Genomic DNA, 22,485 nt, shown 5'->3' with positions numbered 1-22,485 from the left:
ACAATAAATAAATAAATAAATATGGGCTGCTCAGGCTTAAATGCCCGGGCCTATTTTTTGTCCCAGTCCGGGCCTGCCCTCAGGTATATAGTTCTATACCTCATCCACCGAAAGCTTACGTTGTGGCACTTTGCCAGCGCCTGTGAAGCAGTAGCTTAATATTTCTGACAGTGGGAGAATTTGCGAAAGTCTTTGATTTTATTATTTTGTTTTAGTTTTCCCCAGGTGTTTATCATTTACTTTGTCCCCATGAGTTGAAGTATTCTTGGTAATGCAGTCAGACGCAAAAAAAAATGTAATCATTCATTGCAATCTCATTGTTACCCCATAACTTTATCTCAGCTGGCAGAACGTTTATTCCAGCCCATATTGTCAACACATGTTATACGAAAGAATATGCCGCAAATAATCTTTTTCATGGTTTATGGTATTTATTATCAGCAAATGGGGCACAGAAACAGGTTGTGTTCTCCTTCTGCCAATTCTGACAATGCTTTTTGAATACTAACAAGGTTTCATTCCTGTATATAAGGCAGAACATGAACAATATGCAAACCCACATATATAATAAAAGCAAATAATGAGTCATAAGAGAGAAAAGGAGTAAGTAGAATGTTTTTTTACTGATAGAAAACAGCTATGTATTTAAGTAGAAAAGAAAAGTCTGAAACACATATGTTGGAACTATCCAGGTTTGACTCACAGTCTCCAGGTAAAGCTCTGCTTTCCGGGGTCTCCGGTTTAGTTGTCTCTTTCTCCGGTTACGAGGAGCAGGGGATGTCTAGCAATACCAGCTCAACATCCACTTTCCCTACAGCTGAATAGTGCTTGGGGCTGCCAGAGGAGGAATTAAACAGACGTCTCATTTCCGAATGCATTTAGCAAAAAAATACACAAAATAAAATATGGTAAAGTCCATGCAGAACGGACTCCAACATGTATTAAAGAATAAAAACGCAATTTTGAGGACTCAACGTGTACAATTAAGTGATTAAGCCACGTAGTCCACCAGACATCCTAAGGCCAGTACAAGGTCCATGATACATAAAATGCAAGATTCCCAAAATGTCAAATCTTCAAAGATAGCGCTTTTGTTTGTATTGGTGTGGCAAAAGAGAAGGGTTTATTGAGACTTTTTTCATGTGACTTTGTGGCATGTTTAATAAACAGAATAAGGCATTGAGAAGAATAATAACATGTTCCGTTCATAAAATGTAATTTATACACTTATTTTCTGATAGATCTGTACAGAACCCTGAGAGACACGCATACCCAGCAAACATTCTGAGCTCCTACAACAGAGGGACATCAGGAGAGGAGAGAGGGACCAATGATAGGTATGGCCATGTTCATTTTAGTTCATTGAGATCATCTTCTTTATTACTTTTATAGATCAAACCATCCCTTTATTGTTCCTAATTTGTCTGGAATATAAAGTTGAAGTTCACTCTATGAATGTTATTTTAGGGCATTGAGATTGCAGAGTTTTCAGGGTCAGAACGTAGAAGGAATTTCACAAGGCCGCCCCAATAAATAGATTTGGATTCCTAGAAGTCACAAACACAGAGGATGCAAAAAGATAGCAAATGACATTACATTTAAATTGATATTTTTGCATAATATCCTTTTGTATTTTGTGTTATGTGCAATTGTCGGACTAGGACACGAATTTAACCTGTGTCATGTCTGGAGACAAAAAATATATATCTGCCCAAGCCCTGAATACTTTCCCTAGTCCTTGGCCTATATCCAGCTTAGCCTTATGCCTCTCACATGCTGGTTTAAACACCTTCACTTATATTAATCTCTACTATTTCTGCTGGAAGCCTATTCCATGCATCCACTAACCTTTCCTGGTATTACTTTTAAACCTTTGCCCCACTAGCTTAAGACGATGTCCTCTTGTTGTGGTAGTATTTCTTTGTTTAAATAAACTCTCTTCCTTTATCATGTTGATTCCCTTTAAGTATTTAAATGTTTCTATTATATCGTCCTGCCACATTTTTCATCCACTCTGCTAGTACCGGGTTGGACCCCCTTTTGCCTTCATTCTTCGTGGCATACTTTCTACAAGGTGCCGGAAACATTTCTCAGAGATTTTGGTCCATATGGACATGATGGCGTCACGCAGTTGCTGCAGATTTGTCAGCCGCACATCCATGATGCGGATCTCCCACATAGGCTGTCGTGTTTAATTGATGCTCAATTGGTAAGAAGGGGCCCAAGGTGTGCCAAGAAAATATCCCCTATACACCACCAGCAGCCTGAACCGTTGATAAAAGGTAGGATCGATCCATGCTTTCATGTTGTTTACTCAAAGTCTGACCCTGCCATCTGAATGTCGCAGCTGGAATGGAGACTCATCAGACCAGGCAACGTTCTTCCAGTCTTCCATTGTTCAATTTTGGTGATTCTGCGCGAATTGTAGCTTCTGTTTCCTATTCTTAGCTGACAGGCGTGGCACCCGGTGGGGTCTTCTGCTGCTGTAGCCCATCTGCTTCAAGGTTCGACGTGTTGTGCGTTCAGAGATGGTATTCTGGATACCTTGGTTGTAACAAGTGGTTATTTGAGTTACTGTTGCCTTTCTGCCATCTCAACCAGTCTGCCCATTCTCCTCTGACCTCTGACAGCAACAAGGTATTTTCATCCACACAACTGCCGCTCACTGGATATTTTTTCTTTTTTGGACCATTCTCTGTAAACCTGATGGTTGTGGGTGAAAATCCCAGTAGATCAGCAGTTTCTGAAATACTCAGACCAGCCCGTCTGGCACCAACAATTATCCCACGTTTAAAGTCACTTAAATCCCCTTTCTTCACCATTCTGATGCTCGGTTTGAACTTCAGCAGGTTGTCTTGACCATGTCTACATGCCTAAATGCATTGAGTTGCTGCCATGTGATTGGGTGATTAGCTATTTGTGTTAACAAGCAATAGAACAGGTTACTTACTAAAGTGGCCAGTGAGTGTATATCATAAATCAGAAATACCTGTGAAGTCGGACTTCCACTGTATGACATCACATATGTCAATGTATATTAAACAGTTAGTTCTATGTTTTTGTCTCATCGCCTGCTAGAGAATTAAAATACACAACATCTACTTCAGTTAACTATAGTTGTTTAATTGGATGAGTGAAAAACTATTGTGTTATGATTGAAAATTAACTTTTCACCTACCTGCGAAATCAAGGGCATGTTCCAAGTTGGCATTATTTATTCTGTGTGCAAAACCTTAAATTCTCTTATCAAGTCAAAACAGGTTATTAATTACACTGTAACAGCTTGTACCTAATAAAATGTGGGCAACCATGCAGGGAAAATCCACAGCGCACGTACATATTGTTATAGGTTGTTTACATATGATCTGGATTATCTGGTTGTCGCTGTATTATACGAACATTATCTAGGTGTGCCAAATAGTGTACAAATAAGAGCAAAAGCAACATTTTGCTAATAAAGCAAAGCATGTGGGTGGTATGATAAATAAAATAATAAATGCTGGTGGTGAATGTTCAATTTCTTTTTTCTTAACATATCTTTCTTTTATTTAATATAGACATTTTTACCCGTAAATAATAGGTAAATTACACTCGTTATTGAACATGTAGAAATCTAATCAATAAAAGTTGTGTGTATATAGCAGTGGAACTGACACTACTACAAGGGTATGGCTGCATTTCACAATTTCGGTGTCTGTGGTAGGTATCTCCTCTAATACAATACACAACATAAGTTGGCAGCATGTCCTGTAAATGCCCCAAATATTTATTACATCTAAAAAATTGCACCATAATGTAACTGGAGGTGGTGTTGTGACAATACCCCATGTACTGGGAGAGGACTCATCCCATACTACATTGCTCTGCAATCTGCAAAAAATCACCAGCTTCCAAAAAGGGTCAGAAAATAGCACTTACTACCCCAAAGAAACTCATGGGAAATACCTTGTTCTGGCTTCTGACTTTCTGCCCACCTATATATCAAGTGACATGACAATACACGCAAAGTTTAGGGAAGTGTAGCATGTTTCATGGTATCAGTGGACAGAAACTAGTACGTTCTTGCTGTTCATCATTTGTGAGATTCCACCAAAGCAGTCATCAGTATTTCATCCATCTCTACCTAGAAGCCACCTGTCACCTGTGGCTGGAGGGTGGGAGACCAGCAGATACGTCCCACTGAGACACAGGTCTCCCTTTCCAGCTCCCATGGAGTCCATAAACACTGTTGGGATGTGATTTTGTAATTTTTATATATTTGCAGAAAATATATTTTCTTCCTCCTGGATTCCAATTCATTTGAATATGGAGCAGGCCAATAATGGTAATTATTATGGTAATTATCTGTATTTTTCATATCATACTCAAAATCACAAAAAAAATTGTCAATAAAAGACTGAGCTCCATTGTTACTAAGTTACTCCAACTGTGACAATTCAACAAATTTAACATTGATTCAAAAATAAAGTTATCGGTCCTCCATTTTTTGGTATTTCTAGCTAGTTTTCCTTCATTTCTAGTTTTTTTAAAACGTTAAATCATATAATAAATTTATAATGAGTGCCAGGGACGGCTCCCCTGCATGTAATGTAATCTTCTATTACTTTATTGTTCAGTAAACCGGACCAGATGTGTTTCATTTCAAGGTCTCACAACCATTTATCCCTGTCTAATGATTGGCAAATGTAGAGAAACTGATAGGAATGAGTTCATCTATACTTCACATGTAGATTAAATCCGATATAGTGAACAACTGTATTATTCTAACAATTATTATTAAAATTGACTTAAGCGCACATTTTAATTCCCTGTTCAATGAATCAAAAAACCTGAATTCACCATGGGGATAGCATATAGAAAATGAACCTGGAAGAACCCTAGTAACAACCTAGTAACCCTTATACTGATATTATCACAAATTATTAAATATTTTTTTCTTTTTTATTTGTTATTCTTTGGCATTGATTAAAAATTCCTTTGGTATTTTCTTTTATTTTCTAGGTTAAAGTTGCCATCACATGTAATAAACTGAGGGCTTGTGAATGCCAATAAACTAAACTATGACGATGTAAACAATCATAAGAGCTAGACGATCGAAAGGCAAGCAGCTGAAATGATGCGGAAAGCATCCCGGAAGCATGTTAGAACTTTCCACTAAGGCACAAGGATGGATATAAAATCTCTACTCAGGGATTGTGAAAATGAAGTAACATTAGAATGAGATGCCCCTGGCTATGTCTTTGGTGGATGCTAGAGCGTGAAAATATACCTGTGAAGCTTGAAATAGAACATTAACCCCCTTAAAACCTTCATGACATTCCATTCCATCATGAAAAAAGTGGCCCAAAGACCTATCATGACGGCATGGAACGTCATGAAGAAAGAAGAGGTGCACGCTCCTGTGCACATTGCGCCTTAGTGGTCCCCGGGAACCTCCATTCATGACCCAAGTCTTGGGCGATCACGAGAGAATGAATGTTTTTGCTGCATTCATGTAAAGTAAGTTCTGCTGAGACCAATTATCAAAAAAATAAGAAAATGCTACAATAAGCTTTCAGGACCTTATACGACTCTTCTTCAGATGGAAGATGATGTCTGTGTTGGCATGATAAAAGATATCCACTTTAACTTAAGACTCCAAATTTCCTTTTAAAAGTGTGAAATCAGTGCTCTGCCCCAGAATCCTTAAGGAAACTCCACCAGCTGTAACATGAACCCATAGGCATGGAATTTGGAATTTGGTTACCTAATCATATATAAAAAGTTAGACTCTTAAATGCACCCAACACATTTTACCACATCTGTGGCAACCTCGCTCAATAAAGAGGACTCTTCTTCATAACAGAGAAAGTTTGACTTCTCATTACTTTAAAAAAGGGGCACGGTTCTCGTCCTCATTTAGCAATAAAGGACCTCCTACTGACTAGTTTCCATCAGTCTTCCAGTAGACCGTAAATGTGGTATATTTCCAGAGGGGGTTGTGGGCCAGCAGTGGCGAGGCGTGGATTTGTTCATGGGTTATTTGTGTGCTGGGTTCAGGGCCGGCCCAAGGCAAAATGCCGCCTGGGGCGAATTTTAAAATGCCGCCCCCCCCCTTATCTACCCTTCCTCTCCCTCCGTCCCTGCCGCCCCCCCCCCCCATTATCTACCCTTCCTCGCCCCCCCCCTTGTACTTACCTTTCAGCAGTCCTGCGGCGAGTCTCCCTGTTCGGTCTCAATGCCGGCTTGTAATGCTGAGCGCCGGCACTCAGCATTACAAGCAGGCACCGAGACCGAACAGGAAGACTCGCCGCAGAGGAGAGAGAGAGGGGCGCCGAGCGGGTACTGACAGCTTGGTAAGCGAAAACCACTCGGCGCCCCTTTCTCTCTCTTTCGCTTTAAAAAAAAAAAAAAAAGGGCTTGGGGCGGCAAAGTGCCGCCCATTCAAAAGTGCCGCCTGGAGCGGTTGCCCCACTCGGCTCCATTGTCGGGCCGGCCCTGGCTGGGTTAGGAAGAAGCAGCTCATGACATTTGTAGTGATGAAATTAGCCTTTAGTCAATAAAACACTAGGCAACAAAATAAAAAAAAATATTCGTGTGTTCTTTTAATCCTCAAAGCTCCTCACAGGACGTTCTTCAACCTTAATTTCTTGGCCACCATCACAATATGTCTGCTGTTTATTAATCGAATTTGAATGCTAACAAGCGGTAACATTATTACACCAACCGTCAACAAAATAGCACATGATGTAATCAGTAACAGGATGGATCCAATCCAAATGAAGTTAGTTATGAAACGCCTTGTAACAGCTATTCCAACTGGGTTCTCTATGGCCATTTTCAGCCAGTGTTCTAGAACTTGTTTAGTTAATATCTAATTTGAGCTTTAAACTTTGAATATCATTAAATCATGTGTTAAATATTACACAGAAATATCTAGCAAGTGTGTGGCTGACAGGACTCATACCTGGACTGTAAACAGAAAATGCTGCATATTTAATCAAAATCGCTATATATATATATCTTTCTATATGTCACTATAGGTGCTTCACATTACATTGCATTTATTTATATAGCGTCAGTAGATTCCGTAGCGCTTTATAATCAGAGTCGGTGGGATAAATTTAAAATCACAAACAACAACAAAACTGGTACAAATTGCTAATTATTAATAGGAGTTAATTGAAGCAGCCTTCAATTCCAATGCGCAAAGCCTAAGTATTTGTAACAATATGTATTTTTGTTATAGAGATAATTCCATTTAATAAAATATATAACCCACTCGTAACGTATGTTAAGTAAAATTAATATTAATAATAGAAAAAATATAATTTTGCTCTTTACTTTTCACTGTTATGTCATTTTAAACTATAATAAGTGACTTTGATACAAAGTGTGACAGGAAGTCAATGAAAGATTAAAATCACCTAACAACGCCAGCTCATAGTTAAATTAACCACAAAAACATGACTACGGGTAATTATTCAATTTGAATTACAAATTATTTCACTCTGACTTTTATTACCGGTCTAAACTGATGCAGACAGGACCTTAATTACCAATGTGACCTTAGAAGACATAATTCTTGCTATTTTAATTTATATTATATATATATATATATATATATATACAGTGGGGCAAAAAAGTATTTAGTCAGCCACCAATTGTGCAAGTTCTCCCACTTGAGAGAGGCCTGTAATTTTCACCATAGGTACACTTCAACTATGAGAGACAGAGACAGAATGGGGGGAAAGAATACCGGAAATCACATTGTAGGATTTCTAATGCATTCATTGGCAAATTCCTCTGTAAAATAAGTATTTGGTCACCTACAAACAAGCAAGATATCTGTCTCTCACAGACCTGTAACATCTTCTTTAAGAGTCTCCTCTGTCCTCCACTCGTTACCTGTATTAATGGCACCTGTTTGAACTTGTTATCAGTATAAAAGACACCTGTCCACAACCTCAGTCACACTCCAAACCCCACTATGGCCAAGACCAAAGAGCTGTCAAAGGACACCAGAAACAAATTTGTAGACTTGCACCAGGCTAGGAAGACGGAATCTGCAATAGGCAAGCAGCTTGGTGTGAAGAAATCAACTCTGGGAGCAATTACCGTATTTGCTCGATTATAAGACAAGGTTTTTTCCAGAGCAAATGCTCTGAAAAATACCCCTCGTCTTATAATCGGGGTCATCTTCTAATCAGACCTCAAAAAAATGTCTGCAGGGGCCAGGCTGCTTACCGGGCTTTGGTCGCGAGCAGCGTCTCTGCTACTAGCAGCAGAACAGGAAGCAAGCACAGTCCTCACATAACTCTGCCTCCCAGCATGTACTGGCTGCCTTGGCTTGATAGGAGTGTGATTGCTGTTAGCAGTTATATATATACCTCCAGAAATGCATTTTAACCCCCTTTATGCCACTCAGCCCCATGATATGCCTTTTAACCCCCTATAAGTGGCATATAGGAGGGTATAAGACATTTCTGGAGGCAGAGTGGCATATAGAGGGTTAAAAGGCACATCACGGGGCAGAGTGGAAAATAGGGGGGTATAAGGCATTTCTGGGGGCAGAGTGGCAAGCCTGGGGGCAGATGTGCATAACTGGGGGGGCAGGTTGGCAAATAAAAGGAAATAAAAAATATATATTTTTCTCAATCATAGCTTTTATTAAATAAGAAAAAATTGTTTACATGAATTAATATTCACTAGCAAAACTTTTTTCCTATAGGGTAGTCTTATATTCAGGCTTTTTGTTTTTTTCCTAAATTATTATTTTGATTTTGGGGGGTCGTCTTATAATCAGGGTCGTCTTGACCAGGGTCGTATCGAGCAAATACGGTATTTGAAAAAGGAAGACACACAGGACCACTGATAATCTCCCTCGATCTGGGGCTCCACGCAAGATCTCACCCCGTGGTGTCAAAATTATCACAAGAACGGTAAGCAAAAATCCCAGAACCACACGGGGGGACCTAGTGAATGACCTGCAGAGAGCTGGGGCCAAAGTAACAAAAGCTACCATCAGTAACACACTACGCCGCCAGCGACTCAAATCATGCAGTGCCAGACGTGTCCCCCTGCTTAAGCCAGTACATGTCCGGGCCCGTCTGACGTTTGCTATAGAGCATTTGGATGATCCAGAAGAGGATTGGGCGACTGTCATATGGTCAGATGAAACCAAGGTAGAACTTTTTGGTAGAAACTCAACTGGTCGTGTTTGGAGGAGAAAGAATGCTGAGTTGAATCCAAAGAACACCATACCTACGGTGAAGCATGGGGGTGGAAACATCATGCTTTGGGGCTGTTTTTCTGCAAAGGGACCAGGACGACTGATCCGTGTAAAGGAAAGAATGAATGGGGCCATGTATTGTGAGATTTTGAGTGAAAACCTCCTTCCATCAGCAAGGGCATTGAAGTTGAAACGTGGCTGGGTCTTTCAGCATGACAATGACCCCAAACACACCGCCCAGGCAACGAAGGAGTGGCTTCGTAAGAAGCATTTCAAGGTCCTGGAGTGGCCTAGCCAGTCTCCAGATCTCAACCCCATAGAAAACCTTTGGAGGGAGTTGAAAGTCCATGTTGCCCAGCGACAGCCCCAAAACATCACTGCTCTAGAGGAGATCTGCATGGAGGAATGGTCCAAAATACCAGCAACAGTGTGAAGACTTACAGAAAATGTTTGACCTCTGTCATTGCCAACAATGGGTATATAACAAAGTATTGATATGAACTTGTGTTATTGACCAAATACTTATTTTCCACCATAATTTGCAAATAAAATCTTTAAAAATCAGACAATGTGATTTATGGACTTTGTTGTCTCATTCTGTCTCTCATAGTTGAAGTGTACCTATGGTGAAAATTACAGGCCTCTCTCATCTTTGTAAGTGGGAGAACTTGCACAATTGGTGGCTGACTAAATACTTTTTTCCCCCACTGAATATATCACTCAATGTACAAAATAAAGATTAACTATAGACAAGTTGACATGAGAAATTGAATCTCACCATATTAACCAAGCAATATGAAGCACTGACAAAGTAGACCTTCTTCTGCATGAAGGCCTAAGTTGGTCCTACATGAAGCATAGTGAACACAAAGAGGTGAAATGTTTATTCATAAAGAACAGAATGGAACAAACTTAATTTTCACTAGTTAATCTCTCAGGAAATTTACTTTGAAGTCACTGAATTGAAGATCATTGCTACTTGAGGCTTAGTGAATACACCCAATTACTGAGAAGGTTCGGAGGTAGGCAACAAGAGTAATTGAAAAGACATGCAAGAATTTAGCATGAAAAAAAATTGAGTTTGCTAATTAAAGAAAAGAAGCACCTACAACAATGTGCGATTATTTTCATAAAGAGACCTCAGAGATATATTGTTCCGATGAGAAAATAATAATATGATTCTATTCAAGAATATTCAAGATTAATACAAACAGTTGTGGGTTGCTTGCCATTCAATACTTTTGTCACCGATGTCTGTGCCGTCTAGAAGATCTTGTCTCCTCCGTGGTGGAAATGGTTACTCACCAAAGGGCCCATTAGCAGGGGAACACAGTGCTTTTTGCATGGACCTCCAGTTCTTAGACCTGTGAATCTAAATACCTGGCTTTCCCTTTACTTAACTTCGCAGACAGCGTTGGAAAAGGAATTTGCAGCAGAGCTCATTCAGTTACACAGTAATGACAAACAGCGTCACTTGTTACGTCAGATAGTGATGTATTTATGAGGGTCGCTCAGATAGTGATGTATATATGAGGGTCGCTCGGATAGTGATGTATTTATGAGGGTCGCTCAGATAGTGATGTACAGTATTTATGAGGGTCACTGTCCCAGCCTGGCCCAGATTCTATCACTCATGTGGAAGGTCTAGCGTATCACAAACTATTGAGAAGCTGGCAGTTATTATTAGACTTGTGCATTCGTCTTCGGGCAAACATGGAAACGAGCACAAAGAGGCTGTTTTTTTTGTTGGTGCCGAAGACACGCCGAAGAGAATACAGTGCCGGCAAAACGTAGGAGAAGACGAAGACTCACAACCACGAAGAATCGAAGATTTGCGATCGTCTTCGTTTTTGCCGCGCAGCCGCCAAAATTTCAAACAGGAGTGAGCTGATCCTCGTCCGTCCAATCAGCTTACTCTTGTGACGTCACGCTAAGGGTCTCGTCCAATGCCTGTGCTGCTGTTTTTTGTATTCTGAAAGCGCCTTTATAAGACCAGAGCTTGCCTGAGAGATCCATTCATTTTTTCGCTGTGCTGCATCCGAGCGTTACAGAGAGAGATTGTTCTGTTCTGTGTGAGACTGGTAAGCCTCAGCCTGCAATTTCTCACAGTGTACTCTTCCTCACTTCAGTTCTACTGAATTAATATTTAATAATAATAATTTGATTAATTTAATATTTTTTTTATTTAATTTGTCATCAACTGTGTAGTGCTGTTGAGTTGACAGTGCACTCAGTGCCTCACTGGCACTGGGGTGCCCTTGCCCTGGGCTGGCACTAGTGCCTACTGCCTGTCCTGCTTAAATAAATTAAATAATAGAATTTATAAATAATTTAATAGAATATATTATTAATAATTGAATACATATAAAAATATATATATATTTGTCAGTTATATATATTATAGTTAGTATAGTATTAGTAATAGTATACTAGTGTAGAGTGTACTGTAGACATTCAAGACATCTACTAGTGTCTAATCTAAGATCAGTAATATTAATAATTAATAATTGAATACATTATAACATTATATATATATTTGTCAGTTATATATACTATAGTTACGTTAGTAATAGTATACTAGTGTAGAGTGTACTGTAGACATTCAAGACATCTACTAGTGTCTAATCTAAAATCATTAATATCAATAATTCTATAATTCTTATCTTAATAGTTAATTAAATTAGCTATAAATAAAAGTAATAATATTAATTAATTACTACTAGCGTATAGTTCAGCTAATCTTATTAGTACTGGTGCTGCAGCTCTATAGTTTGTGCTTTGTTTTAGCAACAGCAAGAGACCAAGTCAATTTTTCTTAATTAATAATATTTCATTTTATTTCATTTGTTTTGCTCACCTCAGTCCATCAGTGAAGTGAACTTGTTGGGCTAGTGAGTGCAGCCGCATAAGTCCTGTGTTCTTTTTTGATCAGCAAGCAGTGACGTTAACTGTTTTGCAAAGATTTTCTCATTTATTTTACATTTTATTTCAATTTTATTAAAAGTACCCTTAGTGTTTTGCTCACCTCAGTCCATCAGTGAAGTGAACTTGTTGGGCTAGTGAGTGCAGCCACATAAGTGCTGTGTGTTTCAGCAAGCAGTCTGACATTTTATTTTATTTCTATTTTCTTTTCAAGAAAAATTGACTGTGACGACAACAACTGTACTAAGCAAAGCTTCAAGCTACTAGCTGTAGTACTAAAATAATTCTAATCTTTAATCTTCTTAATCTTATCTATAATATATTATATAATATAATATAAATTCTAATTCATAATCTATAATATATATAAGTAATTCTTTCTAATTCATAATCTATATTCTATCTATAATCCATAATATAAATAATTCTAATCTATTAATAATATAATATTATATATAACTTAACTTCACTTTAGCTTAGTGGGCTTGAGAGCGTCTGCCTAGAGTTAGACTAGAATACTAATATAGCTTTAGGTTTAGCATAGTAGTAGGATAGGCTCTTAGGCCCGTGTAAATTCAAAGTCTTTAATTCTTTTTTATCCCCCTTTTTTTTTTATTTTTTTTTTAAAGTTTTTTTAAACACTACACTACACACACAACACAAAATTTGAAATGGATCCTCCTTTTGGGACTAAGGAGGGACAAGCTCCATCTACCACCACCACCAGCAGCAGCACCACCAGCACCACCACCAGTTCTAAAATGCAGCCTTTGCGTCAGTCTAGTCGGCCAAGTTGGCCAAGCTCTCGCTTATCATTTGGGGAAGCATTGCTTGAAGGATCATCAAGTAAAGGAAAGGCACCAAAAGCAGGCAGTAGTAGTGCGGCTAGGCCCACAAGTTCTATGTTTTTTTACGGAAAGCCTAAAGCACCAGAAGCACGTTCAAAGTTAAAGGGTAGCACAACTAGTACTTCTACTAGCCCAGTGAGTAAAAAGAAGTGCCTTTTGTCCCAAGCAGCATCTTCCCCATCCATGAGCAGCATGCAAGGTACAAAGCAGAGCCAAATTAGCAGCAAGACTCAGAGGGGTCCCAAACCAAAGCGATCTCATTCCTTTGTAGGGAAAATCACCACGACCACCACCATCCCCACCTCTTCCGCCTCTAACACCACTAGTGCTGCGCCTACTGTTCCCACCGGTACCGCCACGCCATGTCCTCCTGGTACCTTTAGCATGCCACCAAGTCCTTACAATATTTTTGTAAAGACAGTTAGAGAGGGCTACACATAGTGGAACTCCACCTAGGGAGGTAGCAGAGGAGCCTGAGACTGAGAGGCCAAGTGCAGAGTTTGTTCTTCCTGCTCACACTACTACTAGTCACGAGTCTCACGACAATATCAGTCTTAGCTCCAGCCTAGCAGGAATTCCATTCGATCTGGCTAATGAAGAACAAGACTATGAGCCAGAGGAAGTAGAGGAGATGAGTGGTCAGGAATCAGATTCCTCAGGGAGCAGTGTCCAAATGACTAGTGCACAATTTTCCCCTGAGCCTCCACCTTCTCCGCTACGATCATCACCATCACCATCACCACCAGCAGCAGCAGCAAAACCTAGCAAATCTAAAGTTAAAGCAATTAGCAGTCCCACTATGGCCAGTACTGTTACCACCAGTCCCACCACCACTAGTTCTTCCTCTGTTCATCCACCCAGAGCAGTAGGAGCAGCACCCAAGGCACACTCCAAGGCTATGCGCGCCCCAATTTGGGAGCACTTTGAAAATGTTGAAAAAGGGCGCTATGGAAAGTGCAAACATTGTGGGAAGCTAATAAGCAGAGGGAAAGTGTCTGGCCATTTTACCAGTGCTAGCATGAAGCATTACCTCTGCACTCAACACAACGCTGTGCTATTGGGGAAAGATGCAGAAGTAAAACTTAGTGCAGGCAGCATAGCTGGTGGCCGTGAAAAACCCCAACAGCTGCTTCTTCTTAGCCAATAGCAGCAGCAGCAGCAGCAGCAGCTAGTGCTGGCAGCCAGAGACCAAGGCAGGTTGGAGCACTGCATGTCCACCCCACCCTGGAACAATTTGTGGCATTCCAATCCAAAAGGTCAATGCCCAAACAGCAGGCCAATAAAGTAACGCGACTTATTGGTCAGTTCATTGCTGTTGGAGGGGCATCCTTCTCTATGATCGAAGGGGAGCCTTTCAAACAATTGATGGCGGCTGTGGCTCCACAATATACAGTTCCGTCACGTTCCATTTTCAGCAGGAACATTGTCCCCTCATTGTATCGGTCCTGTGTTGCAGCAGTGAAAGAGGAGCTTTCCAAGGCTGCTGGTCAGTCTGTTCATTTCACAAAAGATTTGTGGAGTGCACCTAGTGGGCCGCATGCCTTTCTTTCTTTGACGACACACTGGTGGCAGCCCGGTGTGTCTAAGGAAGCTGCTGCAGCAGGCTACCGATCATTCCTTCTCCATGCAGAAGTGATGGATGAAAAGCACACTTCCCAAAATATTCTGCATGCGATGAGGAAAATGTTTAGCCTTTGGGTGGGAGCAGAGGCGGGCACCAATGTTGAAGTTGATTTTGCGGTAACTGACAGAGGTGATATGGTGAAAGCGCTGTGAGATGGTCATATTGTTGGTGTGCGCTGTGCAGCCCACATCACCCATCTTGTAGTGAAGGCAGCAATGTCAGAAGGAACTAATGTGGCAGCAGTAGTTCTGTCCCGCTGCAGAAAGATCGCTGGGCACTTTCACCATAGTGTTAAGGCTAGCCAACTTTTGAGGGAAGAGCAAGAGAGGTCAGGTCTTCCCGTACACTGCCTACGTCAGGATGTCAGTACACGGTGGAACTCCACGTTAGACATGCTGGAGAGGATTTTGGAGCAGCAGAGGGCAATCCATAATCTTTCCTCAGAGCACAATATTGGGATTACACCTCCATTGAATAGGGAGGATTGGACAGTGATCGCCCAGCTAGTGGCAGTCCTTAAACCATTCAGGGACGCCACAGAAAATTTAAGCTCAAACACTGCCAGTCTGGCCCAGGTAATCCCAGTGTTCTTCCATCTAGGCAGCAAGATGGATGTGTTCCTTGAAAACTGTGAGGCTGTTCAAGGTGGCACTCTACATCCCGACGTAGCAGCCATAGTCAGGAAGCTGAAGGATCTGCTAAAAGTACACCTTCGCAAACGCATGGAAGAGAGTCCCGAAATGATGCTAGCGTGCCTTTGCGATCCAAGAATTAAGGGAAAGCTAGCTTTGAAATTCAATGTTCTCAGTAGCTACCGGGAGCAATTGGTCAACAAGGTGCGTGACTGGCAGCGTAAAATGGGAATGCTGCCCGAGGAGGGAGAGGTGCAGGAGGAGGAAGAGATTATGTGGTCTGCTACTCCTAGCAGCAGCATCAGCAGCAGTGCCACAAGCATCACAACAACACAGCTGAGTGGAGCAGCTGCGTTTTGGGAAGAGGCACTTGGCAGTATAGTTGGACCATCTGACAGAGCTAGCAGCAGAAAGGAGAGTAGTGCTGCTGAAATGGTCAAACTTTACCTCTGTGAAGTTCCTTCTGCACCTAATGTTGATCCCCTTAGCTACTGGGATGAAAAGAAGAGTGTGTGGCCTGCACTCTCATGGGTTGCGCGGCAGCTTCTATCATGTCCGCCAACCACTGTTCAAAGTGAGCGCGTGTTTTATATGACTGGAAACATACTGAGTCCACAGCGCTCACGCATGGCACCTCATCTGATGGAGCAGATTGCCTTTCTTAAATTCAATCTGCCCAAGTTGGGTTACCCAGCTCTTAGCTTGAAAAGTTAAATTTTTTTTCCTTTAATGTTTAAGGTAGTTTCTCCCCCTGGTTGCACGTGTTTGTGGTGTGGCAACGTCTGCTACATCCGCCGGTGTAGCCAATTTACGTTAGGGCCTAGTGTCTAAGTTCTGGAAGTCCGCTCCCAAACGCCATGGACTGACAGACTTTGATGCTTTGCCCTGGGGTGAAACAGGTGAGCGGGTCGTCAATTGCCCACTCATTCAACTTTCCCAATGCTGCTGCTGCTGGTTGTGGTGCCAGCTTCTCTTCTCTGCCATTTCGCTTCCTGGCTAGTGTCATGCCTTAAATGTCCAAAATGTTTAAGGTAGTTTCTCCCCCTGGCTGCGTCTGTTTACGGTGTGGCAACGTCTGCTACATCCGCCGGTGTAGCCAATTTACGCTAGGGCCAAGTGTCTGAGTTCTGGAAGTCCGCTCCCAAACGCCATGGACTGACAGACTTTCATGCTTTGCCCTGGGGTGAAACAGGTGAGCGGGTCGTCAATTGCCCACTCATTCAACTTTCCCAATGCTGCTGCTGGTGGTGGTGCCAGCGTCTCTTCTCTGCCAGTTTACTTCCTGGCTAGTGTCATGCCTCAAATGTCCAAAGTGTTCAAGGTAGTTTCTCCCCCTGGCTGCGTCTGTTTGCGGTGTGGCAACGCCTGCTACCTCCGCCGGTGTAGCCAATTTACGCTAGGGCCTTGTGTCTGAGCTCTGGAAGTCCGCTGCCAAACGTCTAGGACTGACAGTCTTTGGATGCTTTGCCCTGGGGTGGAACAGGTGAGTGGGTCGCCAATTGCCCACTCATTCGCCTTTCCCAATGCTGTTGCTGCTGGTGGTGGTGGTGCCAGCGTCTCTTCTCTGCCAGTTTGCTTCCTGGCTAGTGTCATGCCTCAAATGTCCAAAATGTTCAAGGTAGTTTCTCCCCCTGGTTGCGTCTGTTTGCGTTGTGGCAACGCCTGCTACCTCCGCCGGTGTAGCCAATTTACGCTAGGGCCTTGTGTCTGAGCTCTGGAAGTCCGCTGCCAAACGTCTAGGACTGACAGTGTTTAGATGCTTTGCCCTGGGACGAAACAGGTGAGTGGGTCGACAATTGCCCACTCATTCGCCTTTTCCATTTTTCAGTGCTGCTGGTGGTGGTGGTGCCAGCGTCTCTTTTCTGCCAGTTCGCTTCCTGGCTAGGGTCATGCCCAAAATGTCCCTAATGGTAAGGGTAGTTTCTCCCCCCTGGCTGCCTCTGTTTGCGGTGTAGCAACGCCTGCTACCTCCGCCAGAGTGGCCAGCTCACGCTAGGGCCTAGTGTCTGAGCTCTGGAAGTCTGCTGCCAAACGTCTAGGACTGACAGTGTTTGGGTGCTTTGCCCTGGGGTGAAACAGGTGAGTGGGTCGCCAATTGCCCACTCATTCGCCTTTTCCATTTCCTTTTCCATTTCATTTTTTTCCATCTGATACACAACCTACCAAACATAACACACACAATAACACATATAACACAGTGACATAACACATAACACACATAACACAGTGACATAACACATAACACACATAACACACACATGTACAATGCACAAATCACAAGGACCTTTCCTCCTGTTATTTGCCCTGGCCTTCACTTCTACACTCACTAGTATTAACGCCATAACTCACACTTCACCCTATAACATTTTTCCATCCACATAGCTGCCAACAGACCCAACTTTTTCAGGGACAGTCCTGCTTTTTTCTTGTCCCATCAAATTTAGCTAAACTAGGTATGCTAGTGCACATAGGTATAGCTGGGCAGGGTAGCACTACAACATTAAATAAATATAATAAAGTAAATAATAAATATAACTTTAAAATAAAATCCAATAAACCCATTAAAATTAAATTATTATTTAGACATAATACATCTTTAACCAAAACAGTGCACTGCTAATAATCTTAAAAATAACCGTACATTAACCCTAAGCTATTTTTTAGTTCTTGTCCAACATTTTTCCATTGGCATACCTGCCAACACACCCAACATTTTTGTGGACAGTCCTGCTTTTTTCCAGTCCTGTCCAGTAAAAGTTGGGTGGTTGCAAAGTATGCCATTGTAAATAGGTAGCAAATGTTAGGCATGTATTCCAAGTGGTCCAAAATCAATTTAAAAATGTAAAATAATCCCTATTCTTTTATTAAACATCTATGGATGTGTGACTGTGTATGATAAAAAGGAGGCCAAGTTCCTTGGAGCATTTGTCTAGGTCATTTTGTGTACAGTACACCTCGGTACGTGTGTGCAACTCTATTGGTCGTTTCGGCAGGGGGCTCGTCTGCCATCAACGAATGAGGTGCGTTCTGCAATTCATCTGTTGATGCCAGACCAGCCCCCTTCCGGCGACCAATAAAGTCGCACACACGTACCTTCACGGCGCGAACGCATCTGCTGCTGCTGCTGCTCCTGCTCCGATGTGTTCTTAACCCCGTATTAACCCCTGCTACGCAGCCGGGAGAAAACGAAGATGAAACGAGCAGGAAGAATGGCCACGAATATTCGCCCGAAAAGAAGACAGGAACGGGCGAATATTCGCGGAATACAAAGTTTTTTTTTTCTTCGAAGACGAGTACGAAGACGAACACGAAGAGCCCCCTGGTGCCCAAGTCTAGTTATTATTGCATTTTGCATTTTTCCCCTCAATGCAGCCCAGTATAAACATCAGAGAAAAAATTACCAAAAGACAGAAAGCTCTCTAGCCTAATATTCATTTCTTAGAGGGTGCAAGTGGGCATGACCTTACCTGCAAACTCCGGAGATTGAGTCAGAGTCCACAGGTGAAGCTCTGCTTACCCGGATCTCCGGGTCACTCTCCTGTTTTAGGGGCAGGAGAGCAGTGTTTGGCCATGCCCACTCCCCACCCACTTACTACTATATGGGGCTAACCCTGCCCCTATGTGTGGCTAGCTTTAACCAACCAACACATGCCTAACCCCACCTCTGTAGATGGTTAGCCACACCTCCACATATGGCTAGCCACACCCCTTATAAAACCACACCCCCGAAAGAGGGAGATCTCCGTCTAGTGTGTTCTAAATTGATTAAATTTAATATCCACTTCCTTTTTTTGCTTCCATTTATGAAATGCAGATTTTCAAGTCCCTATTATCCCATAACTCAGCCTCAAGTATCCCATGCTTTGTACACTTTCATATTACTAGCGAATGTTTAAAAAGTTGTATATTTCCTTTCTGTACCCCATTATTTTTTTTCTAAAAAGACAATAACAATCTATTATATCAACAACAAAAAAGTTAAATAATAATATAATTTAATATTTTATTTTATAGAGAAACCTTCTGTGAAATTACAGTCTCTAAAATGATTGATGGTGCCAGGAGTTATTCTGACTTCATTAAAATGAATTTAGCTTTTTTTTAAACATTTCATAGCAGACCTCACACTGTTCTCCTTGAAACACAAGCCGACATATCAAGTTAGTACATCACGGGCAATTTAACAGATTGTCTAAATATTGGAAATGAAATGATTGTCCAGATACAAGAAGTGCTGACATGTTATGTGACGTTTTAATGCAAATTGGAATTGTTTCACCAACAATTCCAATTAATTAATCCAATTAAAATACAATTACTATTGTAATGCTTACACTGACTTATAAAAACATATTTGCCCAGATCGGTTGCTTATACTGTATGTTTTAAACCATTTGAAGCGGTTTTGAGCAGCAGGATAAAGTGCTTCACCTGGCAACCTCCAATTTAACGTGGTTGATGGACTCCAGGATCAGCGGGGTAATATTTCTTGGTACATTATTTTAAGTTTTGTGGCATATTGGAGTGCCTTAGTCACAGACAAAGGTCATCTCTTTAAAGAGACCAATAATGCACCGCTCTCTAACCCTCAGCTATGGCACTAAGTCTCTCTCACTAACCCTGGGCTGGGACCGGACACAAAGCTGTAGTCCTACCAGTTTGAGACCTAGTCCACTTTCTTAATGATGATGGGAATCAGAAATACATCTGGCTTAAAAAAACACCCAAAACTAGGTCCCTTACCTCCTTGTGTTTCACATATATCCCACTCTCGCTAGATTGTAAGCTGAGAACAGGACTCTTTCTCCCTTATATATAGTTTATCCCTGCCTCGCATACGCTTGGATAGAGACAATGTAACAGAAAAGATGGAATAGCGCTGTTTATCAGAAACTCTTAGATTATCTAAGGTGACGGGAGCTAGGAATTAGAAAAAACTGTTCTCCTCCAAGCCGGTGTGAAACATTTTGCTTTATATTAAGCAGATGGAACTCTTGACACATTCAATTAGTAACACTTTACCCACACATGAAAAAACATGGGCAGAAGCATAACACATGATATAACAAGGGCAGGAATTGGTTCAACTGCATAACTACATGTCGGAAATAAGGAAATACTGCTTTGTTACATTACAGAGGGGATGGCACATCATAGATGGATGTTAACGGGCTGCATATATTTGGGGTTATTCATTTTTCATCACTTTTTCCCTTTTCTCTTGTATTAGGTTATTTGCTTATATTATGTTTAACGAATAATTGGATCATATGCTAAAGAATGGGCAGTGGCCAAGAGATTTTCAATATCATACAGATTCACTTCTTTTAATTTCAAAGCTATATACTTTTGAACCTGTTTGTAACCATAAAATAACTTGTAATGATTGCACCACTGAATGGAGACCCAACAAAAAAATATAGTACCAAAAAATATATATATTTTTAGAATTATTTTGGAATCAGAGGAGAAAAAAAGTTTTATCTACTTTTTTTTTTTTTTTTTTTACTTTGTATTAACTTCATTTGTCATTTTTTTATATTATTTCTTATTTTTTCATTCGTTATTTTTTCTAGTTTTGTTTGATAATTTGTTTTAATTTTGTCTTTAAATGTCACTCTACCCTGGGAAAATGATGGCGTGCCTAATGATAAATATTGACCGCTAACAGACGTTGACAAGATGCCCAAAACAGTCTTTCAAACTAGAAGTTCAAAGCATTTGTATACCAGATACTTTTGTATCATTTTCACAATCACAACGTGTTATTTTATAGCCCTGTATACTTGTACCAGTGGTTTAATTTTACGCAGTCTGGTTATCAATAAGTTGCATGGTCATGCAAGGGATCGCCTATTGAAAGTTTTCCATTACAGCTACTGGATCCCCACCATGTTGGCCATGGTCATCATGTTCTAAAGCCACTAGCATGAACACGCCACCTTGTCCTCAACCAGAAGAGGAAAGGACAAGAGAAGGCCTTAAAAAGGAAGACCAACTTTACACACATGACCATGATTTTAGAACGACTAGGTGTCCACATGTTGTAGATATGATCACTCTGGGACAGATTTCCGGTTATGATACCACCACAACCCCTACCTATTCTATTTATATCCTTTAGTCTTGTTTTCCAAGTAAATGTCAACGAGTAAAAGAGAATGGTCGGTATTCAACATAAAATACATTTATTTACCCTTTGCCACTAGCAAAGTTGGGGTTAAGAGAAGTTGGGACAGTGCCCAAGGGAACATGCGTGTACAATATAAGCACTGAAGCCACATTGGGTAATTCTGCAATGTGGGAATACAGGTTAAACTGCAAGTCTTCAGATACAAAGCAATATCGTAATTATATAACTGAAGTGCTCACCATGCATTCAAACATACAACAGACTTTATAACCCAATAATACGTTTTATTCGCCCTTTTTCAGGAAACACAACCCCTTCACTGACCTGAGGTGCTGCTGACACCCATCACCCAGAAGAGCCTTGTATATAGGCTTGCAATGGCGCAAATAGAGAGCTGGGAAGGGGACAGTTATCAATCTGGGCTGATTTTTAAGGCTTTTGGGTCAATAACCAAATACCTTTGTTTTCTTCTCTTGTGCGCTGTAATTTAATGCATCAATGCATCATCATTAGAAAGCACTTTAGCACGGTTATACTCAAAGTGGATTGTTTTTGTGCTTGTGGTATGGTGGTTTGATGCCGACCTCCTCGGTGGCTGTGTATTGGACCCGTCTGGATATGACTAACTTGGGGCACTCACTGGTAGTGGTAGGAAAAACCTCTATTTATGTCCAGGTACATCATGTGTGTCATGACGCTTGCAATCATGTACCACGATGTTTATTTCATAACACAGGTGATGTTTCAGGAATTAAATTGCCGCTGTGCGTCATAACTTCAGCATGTGGGTACTCGTTACTTGAGTCATTGTTTCATGAAACTAGGAAAATCATAAGGCGATTCTGAATGCCGGCACAAGAAGAAAATGGCGCACGTGCACAGACGTTGGATGCAGGTGTTCATGTTAGAACACTAGCCTGCAGTGAAAAGAGATAATAAATCCTGAAGACATTGGAATTTATTCTGCACATTCCATCTGTGGAACCATATAATGAATTCAGTTATATAGTATGAAACTGGGACATTTTAACCATGGGTGGATGACCTACTTTTTATAATTCTACTCATTCTGGAAGCTATGTGTCTCAGTTATATTAAAGAAGAGCTAGAGGAAT

Source organism: Sceloporus occidentalis, unplaced genomic scaffold (assembly GCF_023333645.1).
Source record: "Sceloporus occidentalis isolate IW3139 unplaced genomic scaffold, rSceOcc1.0.p SCAF_101, whole genome shotgun sequence".
NCBI classification, from domain to species: Eukaryota; Metazoa; Chordata; class Lepidosauria; order Squamata; family Phrynosomatidae; genus Sceloporus; species Sceloporus occidentalis.
The sequence above is the reverse complement of the archived record's forward strand: the minus strand, read 5'-3'. Positions refer to the sequence as shown.